Raw genomic sequence first — 18733 nt, 5'->3', positions numbered from 1 at the left:
CTGCAGCATGTCAGGCCTTCCTGTCTATCACCAACTCCCAGAATTTACTCAAACTCATGTCCATTGAGTCAGTGATGCAATCCAACCGTCTTATCCTCTGTTGTCCCCTTCTCCTCCCACCTTCGATCTTTCCTAGCATTAGGGTCTTTTCAAAAGAGTCAGTTCTTCACATCAGGTGGCCAAAGTGTTGCAGTTTCAGCTTCAGTATCAGTCCTTCCAAAGAATATTCAGGACTGATTTCCTTTAGGGAGGACTGGTAGGATCTCCTTGCAGTCAAAGAGATTCTCAAGAGTTTTCTCCAACATCACAGTTCAAAAGCATCAATTCTTTGGTGCTCAGTTTATAGTTGACCTCTAACATCCATACATGACTACTGGAAAAACCATAGCTTTGAATAGACGGACATTTGTTGGCAAAGTAATGTCTCTGCTTTTTAATATGCCGTCTAGGTTGGTCATAACTTTTCTTCCAAGGAGCAAGTGTCTTTTAATTTCATGGCTGCAGTCACCATCTGCAGTGATTTTGAAGTCCCCCAAAATAAAGTCTGCCACTGTTTCCACTGTTTCCCCATCTATTTGCCATAAAGTGATGGGACCAGATGCCATGATCTTCGTTTTCTGAATGTTGACTTTTAAGACAACTTTTTCACTCTCCTCTTTCATTTTCATTGAGAGGCTTTTTAGTTCTTCTATTTCTGCCATAGGGGTGGTGTCATCTGCATATCTGAGGTTATTGATATTTCTCCCAGCAATCTTGATTCCAGCTTGTGCTTCCTCCAGCCCAGCATTTCTCATTATGTACTCTGCATATATGTTAAATAAGCAGGGTGACAATATACAGCCTTGATGCACTCCTTTCCCAATATGGAACCAGTCTGTTGTTCCATGTCCAGTTCTAACTGTTGCTTCCTGACCTGCATACAGATTTCTCAGGAGGCAGGTCAGGTGGTCTGGTATTCCCATCTCTTTCAGAATTTTCCACAGTTTGTTGTGATCCACATAGTCAAAGGTGTTGGCATAGTCAATAAAACAGAAGTAGATGCTTTTCTGGAACTCTCTTGCTTTTTTGATGATCCAGTGGATGTTGGCAATTTGATTTCTGGTTCCTCTGCCTTTTCTAAGTCCATCTTGAATGTCTGGAAGTTCACAGTTCACGTACTGTTGAAGTCTGGCTTGAAGAATTTTGAGCACTACTTTGCTAGTGTGTGAGATGAATGCAATTGTGCGGTAGTTTGAGCATTCTTTGGCATTGCCTTTCTTTGGGATTGGAATAAAAACTGACCTTTTCCAGTCCTGTGGCCACTGCTGAGTTTTCCAGATTTGCTGGCATATTGAGTGCAGCACTTTTCACAGTGTCATCTTTTAGGATTTGAAATAGCTCAACTGGAATTCCATCACCTTCACTAACTTTGTTCGTAATGATGCTTCCTAAGGCCCACTTGACTTCACATTCCAGGACATCTGGCTTTAGGTGGGTGATCACACCATTGTGGTTATATGGGTCATGAAGATCTTTTTTTAATAGTTCTTCTGTGTATTCTTGACACCTCTTCTTAATATCTTCTACTTCTATTAGGTCCATAGCATTTCTGTCCTTTATTATGCACATCTTTGCATGAAATGTTCCCTTGGTATCTCTAATTTTCTTGAAGAGATCTCTAGTTTTCCCCATTCTATTGTTTTCCTCTATTTCTTTGCATTGATTGATCACTGAGGAAGGCTTTCTTATCTCTCCTTGCTATTTTTTGGAACTCTGCATTCAAATGGGTATACCTTTCCTTTTTTCCTTGCCTTTCACTTCTCTTCTTTTTTCAGTTATTTTTAAGGCCTCCTCAGACAACCATTTTGCCTTTTTGCATTTCTTTTTTTGGGGGGATGGTCTTGATCCCTGCCTCCTGTACAATGTCATGAACCTCCAGCCATAGTTCTTAAGGCACTCTGTCTATCAGATCTAATCCCTTGAATCTATTTCTCACTTCCACTGTATAATTGTAAGGGATTTGATTTAGGTTATACCTGAATGGTCTAGTGGTTTTCCCCACTTTCTTCAGTTTAAGTCTGAATTTGGCAATAAGGAGTTCATGATCTGAGCCACAGTCATGTCCTAGTCTTGTTTTTGCTAACTGTATAGAGCTTCTCCATCTTTGGCTGCAAAGAATATAATCAATCTGATTTCAGTATTGACCATCTGGTGATGTCCATGTGTAGAGTCTTCTCTTGTGTTGTTGGAAGAGGGTATTTGCTATGACGAGTGTGTTCTCTTGGCAAAACTCTATTAGCCTTTTGCCTGCTTCATTCTGTACTCCAAGACCAAATTTGCCTGTTACTCCAGGGGTTTCTTTACTTCCTACTTTGGCATTCCAGTCCCCTATAATGAAAAGGACATCTTTTTTGGGTGTTAGTTCTAGAAGGTCTTGTAGGTCTTCCTAGAACTGTTGAACTTTAGCTTCTGTACTGGTCAGGGCATAGACTTGGATTACTGTGATATTGAATGTTATTTGCCCAAAAATTATTTCCCAAAGTACAGGGATGAAAAATGTTATAGGGCAGACCTTTCATTCAGCTCAAAGAACATAGGTTACCAAAGACTCTATACTAGTGGTGTTCAAAACTTTGAGTTTGAAGGACATTTCCAAATACTAGAATTTTCGATGGCACACCTAAAGGAATTAAATGGAACCCATTGTTGTCACCATACAATGTCACCATTGTTGACAGTGGCATTCATACACTGAAGTTAAAAAGATATTATTAATACAACCTGTGTTACCTGAGAGGAAGGTCACAATTGTAAGGTCAGACAATTCTTCTACTATTTTGCTCAGGAAGTATATGTTGCAGATTAGGATTGCCAGATCAAAATACAGAACACCCAATTAATTTTGAATTTTACTTAGTGAACTGTTTTTTTTTTAGGATAAGTCTTTGTCCTATGATAAATTTATTAATCTGAAATTCAAATTTAATTGTACATCCTCTTTTTATTTGCTAAATCTGGCAACACTACCCCAGAGAGAGTGTGAGATGGGAATCTTCATTTATTCAATCAGTCTCTGTTTACATGGGCTTCTCTGGGTTGAGCAGCTTGCCTCTCTGGTTATGACTGTTGTTAAAGATGCATACAACATGGTCCCTTGACACTACACAACTTTGTCAGCTAGTGTTCAACTGAAGAAATCATAATTTGCTTTCATGCTGGAAGGGGAGAAAGATTTTCTGAAATGGACTCACTAAGAGATATTGGTCTCTGATGTGGTAACTTTCTTAAGTATTCACTTGACAAATACTGAGAATCTTAGGCACTTAAGACAGAATGAAGAACTGAAGAGCTGCTTCTTAGAACAAGGAACTTCACATTCCTGTCTTGCGATGCCTACATGCTCATGGGGAGAGATTTTCAATGCTGATTTTAATATCCTTAATTTTTATCCTAGAGTTGCCCTGAGTTAGATGTGACTCCATTTATTGACTTTACCACTCTTGAGTACATGTGTGCTTCAGTCATTTCTGACTTTTTGCAACCCTATGGACTGTAGCCCACCAGGCTCCTCGGTCCATGGGATTTTCCAGGCAAGGATACTAGAGTGGGTTTCCATGCCTTTCGCCAAGAGATCTTCCCGACCCAGGGATTGAACCCATGACTCTTACGTCTCCTGCATTGGTAGGAAAGTTCTTTACCACTAGCACCATCTGGGAAGATCACACTTGAGTACCTTGTCAGTGTTTGAGTATATCTGCTTACTGCCTGATCATGTTCTCTTACACATTCCTGAGGCAAAATTCTTGCTATGCCAGAATCTCCCAAAGTAGATTTTATGAGAACAGGCAGTAATAAATACTGGTATAAAAGAGAGAAAGCTTTTAGGAGCATGATCCTCCTGAGAACTTTTTGTTTCTTGGCAAGTGTGCATGTGTGTTTTTGTGAGTGTATCTGGATGCACAGATGATGTGTCTCTTGGAAATTTCGGGCATAGAGAGACTATCTCCTTTCTAAGTCAATCCTAATTTTAAAGAACATTTTTTGACCAGTTTAGTCGCAAAAGCAAACACTTGAAAGATTTCAGTAACAATTTTTTGAGCAGGAAAGATGGCCCCTGCTTGCAGCTTGGTTCAGTGGCAGACACTGAAATGTGGCTTGGCTCTGTCCCTTGGCTTAGTACTAGGGTGTTATGTTCCACTAGAGGCTCTGGTACCTTCTCAGAAATGCGCCAAATCAGGCACAGACTTGCTGGCAGCCACAGCAGAGGGATTTTACTGATCCATGCCCAGCTCTCAGGAGGTAACTGGCAAGAAAGAAGAAAGCAAAACAAGCAACCAAATCCCTATACACCTTATAAATTTGACTTGGAAATTTTGCCTCAAGGCTAATTCCACTCTCTTTTTATATCTGTTTGTTGGGAGCTCATTTCTCATTTTTTCTCTAAACTCTTCCTTTTGACTTGGAAATTTTGCCTCAAGGCTGTCAAAGAGTAGGAATAATAATTTCATTTTCTCCAAGACCAGTTCTTGGGCACTGAGTCTTCAATGTAGAAAAAAATATATCTGATTATCAACTTTTAAAAAAAGTCTTGCCATTCCCGGGGTCAAGTGACTCAGCTCCTTGAAAATGAACTTGGTTTATGCCACTCCTGACCAAAGCTAAGCCTTCAGGTCACATGATTTGCTTCCAAGTTAGGGGTAAAGCCTTGAAATCATGTGTATCTACTTTGCTGTAAGACATTCCTTTGATTATTTGAATCTCCTCTGCCAGGAATAAGTCAATTTGTCTCCATTCTGTCTGAAGTTGTAAAGCTGGGATTCCACTGGCGAGTTGGAATGTAGATTAAGTTCTGCTTGGTTTCTTAATGAAGCCAGGAACTCTCAGTGGGTAATCTGGTCACAGCTTCTTGCTGCCCTCTGGTGGAGAGATGAGATATTGAAGAAGCCACTGCTGAGAAATTTGATTTCTCAGCAAAAGCTGTCAAGGTGTATATGCAAATGCCGATGGGAAAATAATTACACTTAAAGCTGTTAAGTAATACTCTATTGTGAAGCTAAATGTTATAATAAAAGTATATACTGAATGGAGTTTAAAAGGTTGCTCTATAAGAGTCTGATTTCTCAATAATGGGAGCTTTAATTCCACTATCTTTTTATTTCTGCTTCTTGGGGACTCATTTCCCTTTTTTTCCCTCTAAACTCTTCCTTTTCATCAACCATCACTTTATGTATCTTTACATGATAATTATAAGATTGTTGTAAGGGGTTATTTTTACACATTTCCAAAAAGTGAAAATCAGTATTTGACCAGGAAAAGTATAATCCTTATATCCTCCAGACTTTAAACTGGGATTTATACCTATACATTCAGATCAAAATCCAAACCAAAACTCACTTCAGGAATTCAAATGAAACACGTTAGTCTTATATCTTCCGAAAGTTCTAAGTACAAGTGAGAGGCAATCTCCTTAAGACTTTTGCATGAAGTACTTTTAAAAAATATGCTTTCTTTTTACAGACCTAAAAATACCAACATTTTCAAAAAGTATGATCAGGTGGAAGCATGCTTTTTAAATTAAAACCTGTGATAGGATGCCTTTTATAATCAAGGAAAATTTTTGGAGACTATAGTATGGCTCATTAACACAATATGAATATGTATGCATGGCCTTTCAAATGTGTTCCAGTGACTTCTAGAGCTATCATGTTTCTTGAATTGAGAAATTCTTAATGCCAGGCTAGTACTTGGTTCTTATTGAAAGGCTTTTTATTCTTTACTTAATTCATTCAGTATTTATTCTACAATATTTACTGAGAATCCATGTGCCAGCAGGAGGGAAGATATACAATCCCTGCGTGAAGTTGCTTACAGAACTCATGACAAACGTCTCAAGAACAAAGGAGACGGCGGTCATAGTCAGTACCATAAGAGCGGGAGGTAGAGAGAAAGTAAGATGGAAGTTCAGAAATGGAAGAGGTAAGTTCCAGCTTTGGGGGGAGGAGAAACAAGGGGCCTCTGAACTAGAAATTAAAGGGCGAATAGAATTTGTACATACTCTAGATGACAAATTACTCTAGATGACAGAAATTTATTCTAAAGGAAGAATTTTTCTCAGGGAAATAAATTATACAAAGCTAATATGTGCCATTCAGGTGACTTTTACAACGTAAGAATTATTAACAGTTCAGATACTGTCAATTCTTGATCAACCTCTGTCTATGGTGTATGAGAAAATTCTGTTCTCTTCCTCAGAATACTATTCTCTCTTCTAACCAAAAACAGTAAAACAAGAGAGGAGGAATAACTGTTTTGTTTCCTTCCCTCTGTCCCTACCTTTTCCTTAATTCATCAAAGCTATTCATTTGATAAATACTGTGCACTTGTTCTTATGCCTACTTTTGCCAAGTCCTGGAAGGCAGCAGTTAACAAGCACACATGATCCTTTTTCTGAAAAAGCTTTTACTAGATGGAGACAACAATGAAGGGATTCACCCTGGGTGAGAAGAGGATCACCTTATCCATTGTAACTGGGGGAATGGAAGATAGGATGGTTGGAGGGAAAAGGGAAATTGTAGGTTTGACATTATTAAGTTGCTGCTGCTGCTAAGTCGTTTCAGTCGTGTCCGACTCTGTGCGACCCCAGAGACAGCAGCCCATCAGGCTCCCCCGTCCCTGGGATTCTCCAGGCAAGAACACTGGAGTGGGTTGCCATTTCCTTCTCCAATGCATGAAAGTGAAAAGTGAAAGTGAAGTCGCTCAGTTGTGTCTGACTCTTAGTGACCCCATGGACTGCAGCCTACCAGGCTCCTCCATCCACGGGATTTTCCAGGCAAAAGTACTGTAGTGGGGTGCCATTGCCTTCTCCGTTCTTCCCTATAATTACAGAAAATTCAGATAATAGAACTAATAAAGGGTTGGACATTGGCCAGACAAATGTGATGGAAGTGTAACAGGGAGAGGGGATTGATAACACTGGTGTGCAAGGGACTGGGAGTATCTAAGCTATATATAAAGAAGGGTGGAGGTGGAAGGGTACTGATGAGAAGAGAGTAAGAGATTAAGGACTGGTGATCCAGTGTGGCTTAAGATCAGATTTGTAAGGAGTGACTTGAATGAGAAGGTTGAAAAGATAAGACATTATCATCAGAAAGAAATGTCTGAATTTGTGACATCAGATATGGAATAATTCTGGATGGCAGCAAGATTTGGGATATGACTTGAGAGTATGTGGCTGAAGTGAAGCGGATGTGAAGGTTACTGGAGATGAGGACAATGAAGGAACTGGGATGAAGATGACCTGGATGGAGAACTAAAGTATTCAAGATCACTCGTCAGTGAAAGGGCAAGTGAATGGTGAAAGCACCTCCTCCCCACCCTAGAAGTCTGTAGCATTTCCCCCATCATCCTAATCTGACATCACATCTCCCTCAGAATCCTGGGTCTCATGTGATCGTGCCGTATGGCCACCCTTGCCGATGCCCGGAGCCCTGCTTTTCCTCCACTTTTTTGCTCCCATCACACCAGGGGCTCCACTGCTGACAGATTCCAGCTTCCACTTCCCACCTGGTGCAGCAAATGTGTCTAGGGACAGGGAAGGGTACAAGCTCCAACTCTGGCTGCCAGAGCTTGTTGGGGGTGAGGGTAACCCAAGCTGCGGGAAGGTGTGTTCCTGCTCTTTTTTTTTTTTTTTTTTTTGTTCCTGCTCTTTTGACCTTAATGGTGGAATGCACTTTTCTGTAACAATCCTGAAATCCAGAATTGTCCTCTAGAGAACCAATGGCTGGGACATCATGACTAGTTGGAGGAAACTGGCTTTGGTGGGCTGGTCCTAATCATCTGCTTTACCTTCACTTTATGGGAGAATACATTCAGTTTCCAAGGATGGACTTAGGAATGATTTTTCTAAATTAGGAATTATCTGTGTTGAAATTGTATTCTGGTCCCTAAATACTTCAGAAAACAGAGTGGCAAATATAATGCTATCTATCAACGGACATTTTTCTCTTTACATTTCTATGAGCTTCTAGGAGTTGAGAGAGCTTGATTGTCAGTCATGATGCTAAAAGAGTGTGTTGAGTTTATAATTTAGATACTCTAACATTTAAACATATTATCATGTTATGGAAAAGATTTGTGTTCACTGAACATAATTCTGAAAATAAAAAGAGTATAAAACTGTACTTTCACCAACCAGAAATAAAAATTATTAATATCTTGGCATCATTTTCACTCCAGATATACATTTCCCTTTGCCCCTTCCCTGACTTGGAGTCATATTGTATACACAGTTTTATCATCTCTTTCATTCATTTAACGTGAGCATTTCCCTGGGTCATTGCCTATCCCTAAAAAGTGATTGTGGCAGATTCTCCTAGCTGTTCATCAAAATTTATTTCCTTCTCCTTGGGCATGCAGCTAGGCTACATTTCCAGGCTTCTTTGCAGTTAGGTGTAGTTGGTGATGCCATCCACCCAAGGGGACAACAGAAGATGAGATGGCTGGATGGCATCACCGACTCAATGGACATGAGTTTGAGCAAGCTCCAGGAGTTAGTAAGAACAGTGAATTCAGCCTGGTGTGCTGCAGTCCATGGGGCCCCTAAGAGACAGACATGACTGAGCAACTGAACTGAATTGAAAAGAATAGGAATGAATGTAATGTGTGCTATTCCTGGGCCAATGCTTTTAAAAGGCGAGCGTGTCTCCTTTATGTTATCTCTTCTTTCAGCTAGATGCAGAAGATGGTAAGGCCTGAGGGGAATTCAAAGTCAAAGGATGGAGGGAGACTACAATTTTGAATAATCATGTGTTGAATACAATAAGGGTGAGAATAAACATCTATTGCATTTGGACTATTATATATTTGCGAGTCTTTTTGTTACAACAATTTTGCCTACTCCATTTCTCGCTGTATGGCTGTACCTTAATTTCTTAAGAGAAATGTTTATTAAAATGTACTAGGTTCTTGAAAATGAACCCAGTGACTGAATTGGGTCTCTCTGGGTCCACACCTCTTTGAAATATGCCTTTACTGCTTTTTCTAACAAAAGCTGGTGTCTGTTTCCGCATTCCTTGAATTTATGCTGCCCTTCTGACTTGTTTTGACCAATAAAGTGTGGTGCGAGTGGCATCTGGGAACTTCTGAGTTCAGACTCTAAGAGGTCTGACAGCATCTGCTTTTGCTCCTCATGGATCCAGCTGCATGTAAAGAAGTTCAGGTTATCCTTTAGAGAGAGTCTATACAGGGAGACGGGTCCTAGAGGATGAGATGCCTTGTGGATAGAGAAACCACATGGAGAAGAAACAAGGACCCAGAAATATTGTGAGCCCTGCTAATACCATGGGAAAAGGGAGACCCAACCATCCCAGCTCACCTCAGCCATTTGAGCCATGCCAATGGGAGTGTCAGACTTGTGAGGCCTTTGGGGTCCTCCAAAGCTAGTAAAACCCCCAGCCAACACTATGTGGATGAGAGACAAGACATCCCTTCAGATCTGTAAGCAATAAAGTGACTGAGTCATGAATATGTTGACTGCTAACCATCAATAGATAACTGATACATGATGATTATATCTTTCTAGAGTTTTGTCACTGTAAATGACTCTCAGGAACATCTTTGTACCAGCTTCCTTGTTTATTAAGAGATTCTATGGTGTTGAACTTGTTTAAGTCTGGAAACTGAGTAAGGAGTCATGTCTCCTCTCCATTTGGGTGCTCAAATTAGGTTTCTGGCCACTGCAACATAAATGAAGTACTATATTTTTTTGACTTTTTATTTTGTACTGGGGTGTAGCTGATTAACTGGAGAAGGAAATGGCAACCCACTCCACTGTTCTTGCCTGGAGAATCCCAGGGATGGGGGAGCCTGGTGGGCTGCCATCTATGGGATGAGTTGGACACGACTGAAGCGACTTAGCAGCAGCAGCATAGCTGATTAACAATGTCGTGACAGTTTCAGGTGAACAGCAAAGAGACTCAGCATTACATATACATGTATCCGTTCTCCCTCAAACTCTCTCCCATCCAGGCTGCCACATAACACTGAGCAGAGTTCCCTGTGCTATACAGTAAGTTCTTGTTGGTTATCTGTTTTAAATATAGCAGGGTGTATATGTCTATCCCAAACTCCGAACTATCCCTTCCCCCATTCTTCTCCCCCACAACCACAAGTCCATTCTCTAAGTCTGTGAGTCTGTTTCTCTTTCGAAAGTAAATTCATTTGTATCATTTCTTTTTAGATTCCATATGTAAGGGATGTCATACAATATTTCTCCTTCTCTGAAGTAATATTTTAATAGGCTGCGGTCTGTTAAATTCCTATAGATACCATGATCAGTTAGCTACTACTAAAGATTCCTGCTGGTCAAAACAATTTGGTTAACATTTTGTCTCTATTGCCCATTATAGTAAATGCCCTCACCTTGCCTCTTACAGTTAATTGTTGCCACTTGGCCTTTGTCATTCTGGGATGCCATCACCTTCACTGAAATCAGGGAGCCAGTTTCAACGGTGGTATCTTTTACCATCACCAGAGCCTACAGAAGACAGTCATTACAGAACTTTGTGAGGACATTGAGAGCCTGTCATTAACGCCTTTCTCAATGCCTCAGTGGAGGGAGTGACCTCTCAGAGGACGTAGTTGAGGGTGGGTATGCAAGTTGATGATTATATATCTGCTCCACCATTCCAATCTCTCTGAGTCTTTGGATTCCTTCTTCTACATTGTGCCAGGAAAAATCTAGCACAATTTTATCTTCATGGAGCATAGGCTATAGTTGAGTTCAAGTTTCTGGCAACCAAAAAAATCATTAGACACACTTCTAACTGTAAGAGCTTTAGTAACTGATATAATGACCCATATCAATACATTTGGTTTAATCCAGTCTAGAGTTACCATGGGAAACTCTCTGATTCTCTGTGACTTGAGCTGAGAGTTAATGATCTGAGGCTGGCATTTCTTATAGAAGCATCTTTGCTACCATAACAGTCATCTGGTCCCCTTAGGGCCACAGAAGGCATTTCATCACAATCAACCATAGGTATTAAGCATGATGTCAGAACATATCATAGATACTCAAACCCTATTTCCTCTTGGTAAAGAGACCACTACCTTGTTCAAAGCTAAGGGCATGCTCAAATCAACCTCAGAATCCCATTTTGAGGGGCTGTTTCCTAGGACTACTTCTTGTTCCAAGAATCCTGCTAATAAAACAGAATCATACTATTCACCAGAGAGAATATAATGAATTGGTTAAATATTTAAGAACTGTAAAGCACACGTGTAACACTGAAGTAACACAGAGATAACTGCTGAAAACAGTTAAAACCCCTGGAGCTGGAGTAAAAAGAGGATTAGGATTACCAGTTTGGGGTTACCAGAATTTAAACTTTTGGAGGAAGGGATCTGCAGAATTGGGACCCAGATCTTTGACAAGAGAGCATCAAACAGGTGCTGCTAGTACCACTGAAATATCAGTTCTGCAAGTGTGTAAAAATGAGTCAGGGACTAGAAGCAACGGCCATTATTGGGGATGAAGAGCTGCTGCTGGGCGACATTGTCAGGAATAAGAAGACAGGAAGGAACAAGTCCCTTCTCTCTTCTTCCTGCCTTCCAATCTCCCTCTAGTGGTCAATTATCATTATAACTACCAGCTGGTAAAGATCACGTGGTCTTGCAGAATCCCAGCCCCAGCATCCCACAGCAATGCATGGGATTGGAGCTGAGAAACCATAGCTGGATGGGCCAAAAAGTATGTGTCTGAATATACTGGCATATGCACACACACACACACATGTGCACACATATCCTAAGAGTTTGATACACTCTATTTAGCATTAAAAATAATTCTTTCTCATTACAATAGCAACACAAATTTATTTCCTTTAACTAGAAAATACAAATAAGCTCATAGATGAAAAAAAAGTCCATCTTACTGCTGAGAAGATAATCATTGTTAATACCTTGATTTAGATCCTTCCAGACCTCTTTCTCAATGTGGATATATATTTTTTCATGAAATCACGCTGTACATAGTTTTCTAAACTGCTTTAAAATATTTTAATGTATCATAAAAAATTGCTCACATTGATACATATTTTATTTACAACAGTAGAATCCAAACTGTTCCTAGGAAGTGTCTTATGAGGTACTTCTAGGAGTCTGCACAGGAGGACTTTATGGGAGGGTGCTGAGTTCTCCCTTGCACCCTAAACCACTGCAATTCTTCTTTTATTGTTTTATACATTTGATTTCTATGTCAAGATTTTTGTGGGGAAAAATTCCCACTGCCAAAATAGTAGAAAACCACTGACTCGTGTGAATATATCACTTTTCATTTCCATGATTATAACAAAAAAGGATAACTTATCTAAATTTTTTTTCTGAAGTCCTAGAGGGACACAGAATTGATGCTTTTGAACTGTGGTGTTGGAGAAGACTCTTGAGAGTCCCTTGGACTGCAAGGAGATCCAACCAGTCCATTCTGAAGGACATCAGCCCTGGGATTTCTTTGAGGGAATGATGCTAAAGCTGAAACTCCAGTACTTTGGCCACCTCATGTAAAGAGTTGACTCATTGGAAAAGACTCTGATGCTGGGAGGGATTGGGGGCAGGAGGAGAAGGGGACGACTGAGGATGAGATGGCTGGATGGCCTCATTGATTCGATGGATGTGAGTCTGAGTGAACTCCGGGAGTTGGTGATGGACAGGGAGGCCTGGCGTGCTGTGATTCATGGGGTTGCAAAGAGTTGGACACGACTGAGCGACTGAACAGAACTGAACTGAGAGGGACACAATGGGACACAATGCATTTTACTCTTATCTGTTTGGCAATATCTTGAAATTATTTTAACCTGTATTTCTTGAATTGCTAATGAGATGAACAAGTTTCTATCTATTTCAATGTAGTTTTTGTCTGTGGCAGTCTTTCTTTGCAAACTCAAAATTTTAAAAGCATGGCCCCATATACTTACTTTCTCCCTAATATACAGAGCTCATGCCTCTCCCTAATATACAGAGCCCATCCCCCATTTAAAGGAAGCTCCACTTTTATTTTTTATTTTTTTGCTGGGTTTGGGTCCAACACTTGCTTAATCCAATTTACCAGAGACACTTTTATTACTTTTTTTGAAAATTTTAAAATATAAATTTATTTATTTTAATTGGAGGCTAATTACTTTACAATATTGTATTGGTTTTGCCATACATCAACATGAATCTGCCACGGGTGTACACGTGTTCCCCATCCTGAACCCCCCCTCCCACCTCTCTCCCCATACCATCCCTCTGGGTCATCCCAGTGCACCAGCCCCGAGCACCTTGTATCATGCATCGAACCTGGACTGGCAATTCGTTTCACATATGATATTATACATGTTTCAATGCCATTCTCCCAAATCATCCCACTCTCGCCCTCTCCCACAGAGTCCAAAAGACTTCCATACATCTGTGTCTGTTTTGCTGTCTCGCATACAAGGTTATCATTACCATCTTTCTAAATTCCATATATATGCGTTAGTATACTGTATTGGTGTTTTTCTTTCTGGCTTACTTCACTCTGTATAATAGGCTCCAGTTTCATCCACCTCATTAGAACTGATTCAAATGTATTCTTTTTAATGGCTGAGTAATACTCCATTGTGTATATGTACCACAGCTTTCTTATCCATTCGTCTGCTCACGGACATCTAGGTTGCTAAGGAAGCTCCAATTTTAAATATCCACTGCTCATCCAGAATCCATCTCCCTGCCCTCCACTCTTGGTAATGATCGCAAATTCTTCTTCACTGACACCATAGGAGCTCTCTTTCTGGGGCTCCCTCATCTTTCTGTTGCATGCTAAGTTGCTTCAGTCATGTCTGACTCTTTGTGACCCTATGGACTATAGCCCTTCAAGCTCTTCTGTCCATGGGGATTCTCCAGGCTAGAATACTGGAGTGGATTGCCATGCCCTCCTCCAGGGGAATCTTCCTGCCAAAACTCAAAAATACCATGTCTAAAGCTATCTTTATCTTCCTGGCTCAGAGAATCAAGATTTTGATCTTTAAGACAACCCCTCTACCTGAGCACTTGAGCTCACCCTTGCTTGTCTCCTCTGGGACCTAGTGTGGTGTCTGGCAAACAGCTGATGCTCAAAAACTGCTGAATGAATACTTAATGGATCTTCCTTCAGCAGTTCTCTCCCCTTCATCCCTTTAGTAGGTCCAGCTTCTCTCACTCGTTTGGCCTCATTTCCCTTAGCCAATTCAGGTGATGAAGTCATTTCCTGTCTGTGATGGTCAGTTTTATGTGTTAACTTGGCTAGGCTACAGTACCCAGTTATTCAATCACACTAGATTAGGTGCTGCTATGAAAGTATTCTGTTTATATGATTATCAGCTGCAATCAGTTGACTTTTTGTAAAGGAGATTATCCTGGGTAATCTGGATAAACCTGATCCCATCAGTTTAAAAGGCCTTGAGAACAGAACTGTTTCCCTGAGGACAAAAAAGAGAAGAAATTCCATCTGTAGACTGAAGCTTCAGCTCCTGCCTGAGTTTCTAGTCCGCCCTTAGTTATGGCCTGCCCTATGGATTTTAGGGACTTTCCTGGCTTAGATGGTAAAAGCATCTGCCTACAATGGGGGAGACCCGGGTTTGATCCCTGGGTCGGGAAGATCCCCTGGAGAAGGAAATGGCAACACACTCTAGTACTCTTGCCTGGAAAATCCCATGGACTGAGAAGTCTGGTAGGCTACAGTCCGTGGGGTCACAAAGAGTCGGACACGACTGAGTGACTTCACTTTCACTTTCACATGGATTTTAGATTTGACTATCCAATCCCTACAGCCAATTTCTTTCCTATTGCTTTTTTTTTTTTTTTTTGACTGGTGGGACCCTGTCTGATATACTATCCTTAAAATTAGAACAAAACAATACACTGCTTATGTATTCTCACCTTGAGAACCCCATGAACAGTATGAAAAGGCAAGAAGATATGACACTGAAAGATGAACTCCCCAGTCAGTAGGTGCCCAATATGCTACTGGAGATCAGTGGAGAAATAACTCAAGAAAGAATGAAGAGACAGACCCAAAGCAAAAACAATGCCCAGTTGTTGATGTGACTGGTGATGGAAGTAAAGTCTGATGCTGTAAAGAACAATATTGTATAGTAACCTGGAATGTTAGGTCCATGAATCAAGGTAAATTGGAAGTGGTCAAACAGGAGATGGCAAGAGTGAACATCGATTTTAGGAATCAGTGAACTAAGATGGACTGGAATGGGCAAATTTAACTCAGATGACCATTATATCTAGCACTGTGGGCAAGAATCCCTTAGAAGAAAAGGAATAGCCCTTACAGTCAACAAAAGAGTCTGAAATACAGTTCTTGGGTGCAATCTCAAAAACAGCAAAACAATCTTGGCTCCTTTCCAAGGCAAACCATTCACTATCACAGTAATCCAAGCCTATGCCTCAACCAGTAATGCTGAAGAAGCTAAAGTTGAAAAGTTCTAGGAAAATATACAAGACCTTCTAGAACTATCACCCAAAAAAGATGTCCTTTTCATCAAAGCGGACTGGAATGCAAAAGTAGGAAGTCAAGAGATACCTGGACTAACAGGCAAATTTGGCCCTAGGAGTTAAAAGTGAAGTAGGGAAAAGGCTAACAGAGTTTTGCACTGGTTAACGCACTGGTTGTAGTAAACACCCTCTTCCAACAACACAAGAGAAGACTCTACACAGATGGTCAATACTGAAATCAGATTGATTATATTCTTTGCAGCCAAAGATGGAGAAGCTCTATACAGTCAGCAAAAATAAGGCTGGGAGATGACTGTGGCTCAGATCATGAACTCCTTATTGCCAAATTCAGGCTTAAATTAAAGAAAGTGGGGAAAACCACTAGACCATTCAGGTATGACCTAAATCAAATCCCTTACGATTATACAGTGGAAGTGACAAGTAGATTCAAGGGATTAGATCTGATAGACAGAGTGCCTGAAGAACTATGGGTGGAGGTTCATGACTTTGTACAGCAGGCAGGGATCAAGGTCATCCCCAAGAAAATAAAATGCAAAAAGGCAAAATGGTTGTCTGAGGAGGCCTTACAAATAACTGAAAAAAGAAGAGAAGTGAAAGGCAAAGGAGAAAAGGAAAGATATGCAGAGTTTGAATTTGAATGCAGAGTTTCAAAGAATAGCAAGGAGAGATAAGAAAGCCTTCCTCAGTGATCAATGCAAAGAAATAGAGGAAAACAATAGAATGGGGAAAACTAGAGATCTCTTCAAGAAAATTAGAGATACCAAGGGAATATTTCACACAAAGATGGGCACAATAAAGGACAGAAATGGTATGGACCTAATAGAACCAGAAGATATTAAGAAGAGGTGGCAAGAATACACAGAACTATCCAAAAAGTTCTTCATGACCCAGATAACCATGATGGTGTGACAACCTACCTACAGCCAGACATCCTGGAATGTGAAGTCAAGTGGGCCTTAGGAAGCATCACTATGAACAAGGCGAATGGAGGTGATGGAATTCCAGTTGAGCCATTTCAAATCCTAAAAGATGATGCTGTCAAAGTGCTGCACTTAATATGCCAGCAAATATGGAAAACTCAGCAGTGGCCACAGGACTGGGAAAGGTCAGTTTTCATTCCAATACCCAAGAAAGGCAATGCCAAAGAATGTTCAAACTACCACACAATTGCATTCATCTCACACACTAGCAAAGTAATGCTCAAAATTCTTCAAGCCAGGCTTGAACAGTACGTGAACCATGAACTTCCAGATGTTCAAGCTGGATTTAGAAAAGGCAGAGGAACCAGAAATCAAATTGCCAACATCCATTGGATCATCAAAAAAACAAGAGAGTTCCAGAAAGGCATCTGTTTTTTTCCAGAAAAGCATACTTCTGTTTTATTGACTATGCCAAAGACTTTGTGTGGATCACAATAAACTGTGGAAAATTCTGAAAGAGATGGGAATACCAGACCACCTGACCTGCCTCCTGAGAAATCTGTATGCAGGTCAAGAAGGAACAGTTAGAACTGGACATGGAAGAACAGACTGGTTCCAAATCGGGAAAGGAGTATGTCAAGGCTGTATATTGTCACCCTGCTTATTTAACTTATATGCAGAGTACATCAAGAGAAAGGCTGGGCTGGATGAAGCACAAGCTGGAATCAAGATTGCCAGGAAAAATATCAGTAACCTCAGATACACAGATGACACCACCCTTATGGCAGAAAGCGAAGAAGAACTAAAGAGCCTCTTGATGAAAGTGAAAAAGTTGGTTTAAAACTCAACATTCAAAAGCTAAGATTACAGCATCCAGTCCTATCACTTCATGGCAAATAGATGGGGAAACAATGGAAACAGTAAGAGACTTTATTTTTTGGGGGGGCTCCAAAATCACTGCGGACAGTGACTTCAGCCATGAGATTAAAAGATGCTTACTCCTTGGAGGAAAAGCTGTGACCAACTGAGACAGCATACTAAAAAGCAGAGACGTTACTTTGTCAACAAACATCTGTCTAGTCAAAGCTATGGTTTTTCCAATAGTCATGTATGGATGTAAGAGTTGGAGTATAAAGAAAGCTGAGCACTAAAGAATTGATGCTTTTGACCTGTGGTGTTGGAGAAGACTCTTGAGAGTACCTTGGACTGCAAGGAGATCCAGCTAGTCAATCTAAAGGAAATGAACCCTGAATAAAGAAGTGAACCCTGAATATTCACTGGAAGGACTGTTGCTGAAGCTGAAGCTCCAATACTTTGGGAACCTGACGCGAAGAACTGACTCATTTGAAAAGACTGAAGGTAGGAGAAGGGGATGACAGAGGATGAGATGGTTCGATGGCATCACCGACTCAATGGACATGAGTGTGAGCAAGCTTCAGGAGTTAGTGAAGGACAGGGAAGCCTGGCATGCTGCAGTCCATGGGGTCACAAAGCGTCAGACATAACTGAGCGACTGAACTGAACTGAGTACACTGCTTGATCCTGCATCTCTCTCTTTAATTGCATAGACTCTGTCTTCCCTTCTAAGCTTCTAAAAACATTATCCTATATTCATCATCTCTACTCCCTCCCTTATAAATTACCCTTTGAGCTACAGTCCCATTTATTTAACTGGTGAATTGGACATACCCCGTGGGCAGCCCAATGGGCAATCTCAAACTCAGTACATCACAAGTTATCTCATGATTCCTGCCACCTACCTAAAATGGTTCTTTTGGGTGCCACATCTCATACTGAAGCAGTTTGGAAGTCATACTAGATGTTTAAATACCTAAATACTAGATATCTAAATAAGTCATCTGTCCATCTTCAGTCCCAGTGTTTGAATTCAGGCCTTAATCATGTCTTGCTTCAGCTTTTGTAATAGATCACATTATTATGTCCCTTCCTCTAGTCTCATTTTCAAATCCGTTTTCCCAAGTGCGGCTATTCTGATGCAAAGTGATCAAAATTGCCAAGCCTAAGATTTAGTGGCTCCTTTGCACTTTCCACAAGGGATCCCTAATGCAGACGACCTTCACAAGGACCTTTTAAAAAGCATAAATTAGAATCTTACTCAGACCTAATGAATAAAGACTACCCAGGTTATTACAATCAGCCAGGTTTGGGAATCACCTGCCTCCAGGGTAGATGCAAATTCTGTCTGTGATCTGACACCCCTACTCCCAGCTTCATCCCTCAGAATGCATCATGTTCTAGCAATACTGATTCAGCGAGGACTAATGGTTCTTCCAACCCATGTTGTTACCATC

Source organism: Bos mutus, chromosome 1 (genome assembly GCF_027580195.1).
Source record: "Bos mutus isolate GX-2022 chromosome 1, NWIPB_WYAK_1.1, whole genome shotgun sequence".
NCBI classification, from domain to species: domain Eukaryota; kingdom Metazoa; phylum Chordata; class Mammalia; order Artiodactyla; family Bovidae; genus Bos; species Bos mutus.
This window is presented reverse-complemented; position numbering follows the sequence as displayed.